The sequence below is a fragment of the Peromyscus maniculatus genome, chromosome 19 (assembly GCF_049852395.1).
Source record: "Peromyscus maniculatus bairdii isolate BWxNUB_F1_BW_parent chromosome 19, HU_Pman_BW_mat_3.1, whole genome shotgun sequence".
Classification (NCBI taxonomy): domain Eukaryota; kingdom Metazoa; phylum Chordata; class Mammalia; order Rodentia; family Cricetidae; genus Peromyscus; species Peromyscus maniculatus.
In genome coordinates, this window is record NC_134870.1 from 4733470 (window position 1) to 4741123 (window position 7654).

Below are 7654 nucleotides of genomic sequence, written 5' to 3' on the forward strand. Positions count from 1 at the left end.
AGATGTGACTCAGTGACAGAGCATTAGCCTAACATGAATTAGGCCCTGGTTTTAATCCTAGGCACTATAACAAGCAATTGAATACTAACAGGAATTTATGTAATCAACTGTACCTTCTACTTTATAATAATACAGGTCTACTAGTTGATTGAGTCTATATATTAGTATTTGTTTGGTGATACCAGTTGATTACTAGTGTGGTCTTTCATAAGGTTAAAGGAGGCAGGCTTGTTGGACTAATCCGCTGGTGTTGAAAACCGACGGTGGCTGTTTTTCCTTTTCCTTAAGTCGTAAGAACAGTGCCCTGCCTTGCACTATGAATTCTTCAAGACCACACTTCTGATGATATAGCCTGAGTCCAGTGCAAGCTCCTTAAGGTGTGAGAAAGAGAAAGCCCCCTGCTCTTCCTCAAGACAAGTCCATCTCCTTCCCTAAATGGGTACTCAGTTTCTCAGCAGGGTCATCCAGTGACAACCAGTGTGGCCTCACGAGAGTTCCCCTGGAAACCGTCTCTTACACACAGCTTTGGTTTTAGAGATGGGTACCCTCTGCAATTCCCCGCATTTTCTCCTGGGGTGTTTGCTTCCTCATTGCTAGAAGTTTACAGAATTTAAAAAAAAAAACCAAAAACAAAGAAAAAAACCCCTGTTTTTTCATTTAAAAATACTCTGCAATCAGAGACTATATCTTTAAGGGCATGCAAAGCACTAATTTGAAAGGCAACACCATCCACAAGGGCAGGGGCATTTTATAAATAAAATAAATGTGATCAAATGGAAGATATGGACAAAATAGAACTGGATCAAAATTTTTTGAAAGGTTCCATTGAGTAAATTTCTGTTTTTTGTTGTAAGTGGACCCTGATAGATGCTTATTATTTTTAAATCTCACTAGCTACCCCTAGCCTTTTTATTTAAAAAAAAATGCATTTCTACATCCACTATAAAGAAATGTCTTAAATTATACTAATTCATGCCAACACTGTGGCATGACAATTTCAGCTACCAGGAAGCAGGCATTTGGTGGAGGAGTAGGGACAAAAAATTTATGATACAAACTGGAATTATGGATTGTTCTGTGGCTTTGTGGCCCATCTGTCAAACTGGGGTGTCTGAACAGAGAGAAAGCAAGAAATTCCCACAAATCACAGATTGCAGTGTTGCTTGGCTCCCTTGTTACTTTAAAGGTATGATTCTGTGTGAATAAAAAATGTACAGTTAGCATTCTGAAGTATTGAATGGCTTTTAAAAGCATTTAGAAAATATGTACAAGGAGGAAAAGGTCACTCGCATAAAGGAGGGTACGCACAAGGTGAAAGCTTCTAATGAAACATTATGCGGCATCTTTTTTGGTGCTCAGAATAGCTCCAAGGTTAAGAGACTCCGAGTCAGTCTTCTGCAGATCCATTTCCTCTCTCCAGGCTTCTCATGTTAACCCAGTGATTTAGTGCTCTGCATTAGGAGCAATTCACCTGCCTCTGGTGTCCCTGTGGCCCGTCCCTCTGGGGAGCGAGGTGGAGAATAAAAAGTTCCACATATGGTAAAGTCAAGCTGCTTGGAGCCTGCTGAGTGTCTGCTGTGGGGATAGCGGCTCCTGAAAGCCCCAGCTGGTACTTGGAAGAGATTCTGCATTACTACACCTCAGTGCCTGCCTGGTTCCCTTCGGAAGCTGTTGGCTCCACATACGACAGCCATTTTAGATCTCTTCAACCCGTTTCTCCCGGTTCTGTATCCAACTGAACAGTTGGTCCTCTACTGCTAGATAATCAAATTCTTCCATCTGGTCCTATCCCTGTGGACCTGAAAAGGTGTAGTGTGCACCCGGTCCCAAACACATACCAGGAGAGATGCAGGCTTCCCAACACAAAGCAGTCCACAATAGACAACAGCGAAACCTTGATTTTAAAACTGGGAGAGGAAGGGGCGAGGACAGGAAAGTATCTACACAATGATCTCTAAAAAGGAGAGCTGTGAAACCTGCCAATGTCACATGAGCTCCTGCTGCCTACAACAGGAGCAGGCTCGCTCCATTCCTCAGCTGTCAGAGGTACCAACCCACTTGCCTGAGATCTCCTCCACTCACACTCTGCACCCAGGTCACTGTCACTTGATCAATGCCAAGTGTGAGACCCAGGGATCAGAGCTAATTCTACTACTTGCAGTAGTTAAAGCTTGTTACAGTTTCTAGAAAGGATGTGTACAGACTGTGTCATTGGGTTCTACACTGACTGGCTTCCGTATATGACGTGTGTGTGTGTGTGTGTGTGTGTGTGTGTGTGTGTGTGTGTGTGTGTGTGTGTGTAGGTATGTATGTGCACAGGTACACACAAAGACTTCATTTGTGTAAGGGAGAGAGGAGGGCACGCTGCAGAGACCAGTTTCCATAGTGACTACCCTGACTTCTACCACTGTACTATAATTCCAAGGAGAGAATATAAACTTTGTTTTCTTTTTCTTTTTTTTTTTGCGTGGTTTAGCACTCTCTCTCTCTTACCATCCAACTATTTCTATAGCAAAGAAGTCAATTTCAACTTCATTGGTTTCTATGGAGCCAATGGCAGTTGAAGAAAAAACAAAAACATACTCATAAGTGGAAAGAGATAACATTTAATGATTGTTTTACACAATTTTAACATGCCTTCTCAGTTCATTTTCACAAGAGTGGTATGGAAGTATGCAGACCTAGTATCCCAAGCCATATCCGCCAGATGGAACATGTGATCCGGAGATGTGAAAACCCTGCCCAGAGGTTAGGTGGACAGCTAGTAACATGTCCCAGGGCTATAGTCTTCCTGGCCTGGATTATAGACACAGAACTTCAAGCTGTGGACCAAATCATGGGTTTCCTGTGCAAAACAGGCCATTTTCAGATGAGAAGGTCTAGTCTTCAAAGATAGAAAAGTAATTAAAAATTACAGTTACAGGAAACATAAAAGCCCAAGAGGCTCAAATATTGACTTTGGACAGGGATTTGGTATCTCTTAAATTTTAAAGGAACGGGGGTCTACAGTTTGCATGGTTCCTGAACTCCAACTCTGCTAACGTTGCTTCCAGGGCACTTGAAGAGCTGAGGGACAAGGAAAGGAAAGACATAGGAGATGCTTAAGGGAACCAGAAGAGAAGGTAATCTCTTATGAAAGCCCTTCAAACGCCTCACTCTTCCTTCCTTAGTGAGTGGAAGTCACATCAACTGCAATCACACAGGACTGCTGAGTCTTAGTGGGGCTTTTTCTGAAAGAAGCAGACAATACATCCCTAATCAGCCCTGGTATTAATCTTACAAAAATCACTAATCTAGGGTGAAATCTTTACCAATGAACACCACTCACATCTTGAAACGCTACCTCAAGTTCAGTCAATAGCATAAGTGCTATCTCAGGTGAGATGCAGATGGCAACAGAGGCTCTTATCCTTTTCCCAACAGCATATCTCATTTAATCACAGCAATCAAGGGTGGCATTTGATGCCCAGCTCACAAAATCACCTTCCACGAGTCTGTCATCCCCATGATTGAGAAATCTTCACTAACCTGAAATGCCAGGAGAAGTGACCAGATTTAATATGACCTCATAAATAATTTAATAATGGACTTAGAACATCTCATTCCCTATTCTGATTGGTGAAAAATCAATTGCACTGTGCTTGGAAATGACTGGACTTCCCATTAGAGTTTTTCCTAATTGCCGCCAAACACATCATCTCTGTCCTTTGGGGGAGCCAGGCTGCAGAGCAAAAAAAGTTATTTTTAATATAAATTTTTGTTCTTGTAAACCCTTAAAAACAGCCATTCTCTGCCTTCTAAATCGCCTCTGCCTGCGCTAAGTGCTGGGCTTCTGGTTTCGGACGACAAAGCTTAACGCGGCATTGTTAACTACCTGTAATGACGCTTGTTGATTAGTGCCTCAGTGACACCAAATTTCATCTTCAGTCCACTATGAAACTGCAGCCCTGTAGTACAGGTTAGTGTTGAGAGAGTGTGTAAAGGAAGTAAAATTACTTTTGAAGGCCGGTCACATTTTTAAAGGTAAGGCTGATCATACAATCCAGGCCTATTTTTCCCTCGGAGTTTCAAGGAATTAATTTTTCACTAACATCTGGCAGATGCTGTAGTTTGGTATTTGTGCTTACACGTTAATAAGAGTGTCTGGTCTGCACACAGAAAGCTAGTTACTAGTGGTGGTTCTGTTGACTGGACAAGCAGACCCAGGGACTAAAAATGTTGGCAGCAGAGGTGCAGTTAGCCGGGTCGAAATGAAGGAGCGGAAGGCCGGGGCACCCTCTTCACGGTCGCATCTCCAGCTTTGACAGACTCTTACAAGGATGTATTCAGGGAACTTGGTGGCCCGTCTCCCAGTGACAGGAGCACACAGAGGGCCGCTACTGTAGTTCAGTGGTAGAGCACTTGTTAAGCACATGCAAGGCCCAGGGTTCAATCCCCTGCACTGGCAAACATAAACAAATGAAAGCAACAACCGGGCTTTACAATGCATGTATTCCAGAAGACCAAATTTTTATTTAGGGGAATGAGATGTGGTGAGTGAAAGGTCACTAATGAAACAAAAACCCTAAGTGGCAAGTTACTATGAATAACTGCGCTCTGCTCACCTCACACATAATCCAAATTAGAAACCATTACTGCTTCGAAGCTTTGCTCTTAATGGCAGTTCAGCTTCTTTGAATGGAGTCCCTGTTGTATAAAAAGTATGCCAGTCTTTGACTGCCAAAATCAATTAGTCACATTCATTATGCCTCTATTTATTAATGTTATACACTTTAGGATGTGTGTGGAACAAAAGAAAGTTATGAAATTTCAGATATGTGTTATGATTAGAATCAGAGCTAAGGAGAGAATGATTTCCAGTCTATGTTTACAAAGCCATGGCAAAGATTGGATTTGTGGTGACAGATTTATACTTTTTTCCCAAATCATAATCCTTACGCGTTCAGCTTTTACCATAAGAAAGGTATGTGACTGGTCACAGGTTATTGGCGCTGGCTGCTGTATTCATGAGGATGCTGTACTTTGGCCTTCTGAAATCAAAATGCACCATATAATCTTAACAGATGCAATTTTAATCTGTACTGTGGTGTCACAGGAAAGGGGGCAGCAGAAGGCTCTTCACTGAGACTGGGTTTAGAGTTAATTCAATGATGTTAATAATTAAACCTTATGCTAGAATGAACGTAGAACAACGTCTGCATTTTGGCACAGTAGATTCCGATGAAATTGACTGTCAAGCTGCTGTATCAAAGCTTTCCACACAAAATCAACACTCTACTTTTCCCGTGAAACAAAGAGTATTATACAGTTTTCATTCTCCCCAAGTATTAGCATCAAAGCTGACACACCCATTTGATAGGACCCCCTAGGTCTGTTTTGGTGGAACAGGACCAGGCTAGAGGGAGGTACAGAGTAAGTATATTTTTTGTCTCAATTGGAAAAAAATGTAAATTGTTTCTTGGTATGTAGATTCAAATTCAGAGAGTGAAAATACAGATGCATTAGGACATTTAAAGTATGAGGGGAAAAACCACATGCCCATTAAGGCCAGAAATTATAATGGAATTCATTTCTCATGACTGCTAGGATTAGCTTCTAAAATGAAGCATGAGACTCCACATCCCACCTTCCACATATCCAGCTCTCTCAGTCTCTTTCTACTTCTGACTGTGGGACATTGTCCTATAATCCATCTACGGTGTTTAAAGAGCCCCTCTCCCACATTGCTAATATGTGATAGTCTGGTTCACGCCTCCATTCAATCATGACCTCGATGCTTTCAAAACAGTTTCTACTTCAAAAAGCTTACTGGCATCGAACTGATTTCCTTTTAGGAATATTATTCCTTCCACCAAATCCCACTTAGCTTTTCTTTCTCTAGAGCTAAACGGACCTGATTTATCAGTCTGCAAATTGCATCCTTAAATCACTTTTCAGTATCTAAGTACCCAGGTACTGTGGCAAAAGATATTACCAAATTCAGGCAAGAATAGATAAGAAAGAGTGGAAAGAGCCAGTGTACTGAACAACAATCCCAAATGTAGCAGAAACTAAGTTCTGTACTTTCATTGCCCCTTTGACAGGAACATACCCTGTTTTCTCCCAGCTCTTCCTCTACAAGCCTGGGCTGTTACCTCTCCCGGTCACGTGCTGAATTTCCATCGCCCCTTTGACAGGAACACACCGCTTACTCCCAAGTCTTCTTCTACAAGCCTGGGCTGTAGTCATCAGAACCAAGTTCAGAACATGAACCATAAAGCATGCTCAAGAATGTCACTCACAGCCGGGGGGTGGTGGTGGTGGTGGTGGTGCATGCCTTTAATCCTAGTCCTCAGGAGGCAGATGGATCTCTGTGAGTTCAAGGCCAGCCTGGTCTACAGAGTAGACTATCTATTTCAGGATAGCCAAGGCTGTTACACAGAGAAACTATGTCTCAAAAAACATAAACAAAAACAAAAACAAAACAAAAATAAAAAGAATGCCACTCACAATATTATGCACCCAGGGGAGACCTCCCACTATTAAGCAGATATCTTGTTAAAGTGCAAATGAAAAATTTCAAGGAACAGAAGCTGTGTGGTTTTAGTTACATCATTTTACTTAAGCAAGGCTATGGCAGGTACCTGTAAAATCTCAGGAAATTTCCAGTCCTCCCAAATTTACCAGATTTGATAATTTAGTAATATAATTTATTAGGTGCCAATAAAAAATAGTAGCTATGGTTAAGTCTTGGATGGGTGTTTCGGGACACAAAGTCCATTGCGATGGATACGTGTACACTCTTACCGTTGTTTTTCTTGCAGGCCCAGGGCTTACATGGACGGCAGCAGCACAGGTTAATCAGGGAATGGGTGCTGTTTGATGTGCCCCCAAGGAGGCCAGCCTGCAGCCACATCCTGAGTACCCTCTCTGGTTATTTGAACTGGGCATAATCTCTCTGATATGGACCTTTTCTCTCCTCACACATCCCATCAGAACCTGTCTCCCTCCCAGTGCGTGCTTGTAGCCAACCGCTCCTAAGCTGCTTTCTATGAAGGCCTGGACTGTGAGAAGTGGTTTCATAGTCCACCATTTTACCACCAGGGCATTTTCACTTTAGGCTGGCAGTGACAGCGACAAACACAGCTTCTATATGAGCACACACACACAGACACACAGACACACACACACATATGCGCGCGCGTGCATGCGTGTGTGTGTGTGTGTGTGTGTGTGTGTGTGTGTGTGTGTGTGTGTGTGTGTGTGGTGTCTTTATAAGTAGAACCCATACAAAATGATTTAGATGGCCTATGCTTTTTGGTCTCTGGTTTATTCCTTTGATGTATAGACATCCACTCCAAACACTAGAGGTGTGCTACCAGTCACATGGCAATCTAAAAATCTGACTCAACAATTCTTCCCTCCCTCAAGTCCTTACTTCCATAATAATATTCTTTAAAACACCATCATCTTCATAACATACAGAAGAGTCAATGCTTTCATTTTATCAAGCAAAGGTTTATTTTCCAAAACGGTGAAAATTAACTAACTTGAGAGCTAATGTTCTTGAAAAGGAGAAGAACTCTGTTCCTATGCTTTGGAAGTGACCACAACCAGAACCCTTCTGCACAACACCATGATTATCCACCAACTCAAACTGTGGACACAGACCTAC

At 42.2% G+C, this 7654-nt stretch overlaps 1 protein-coding gene across 3 annotated transcripts in view; it reads right to left on the minus strand.

The window, feature by feature from the left end:
* Positions 1-7654, minus strand: part of Znf521 (zinc finger protein 521) — a 309484-nt gene that overhangs the window by 103530 nt on the left and 198300 nt on the right. The gene's annotated exons all lie outside the window — the stretch shown is intronic.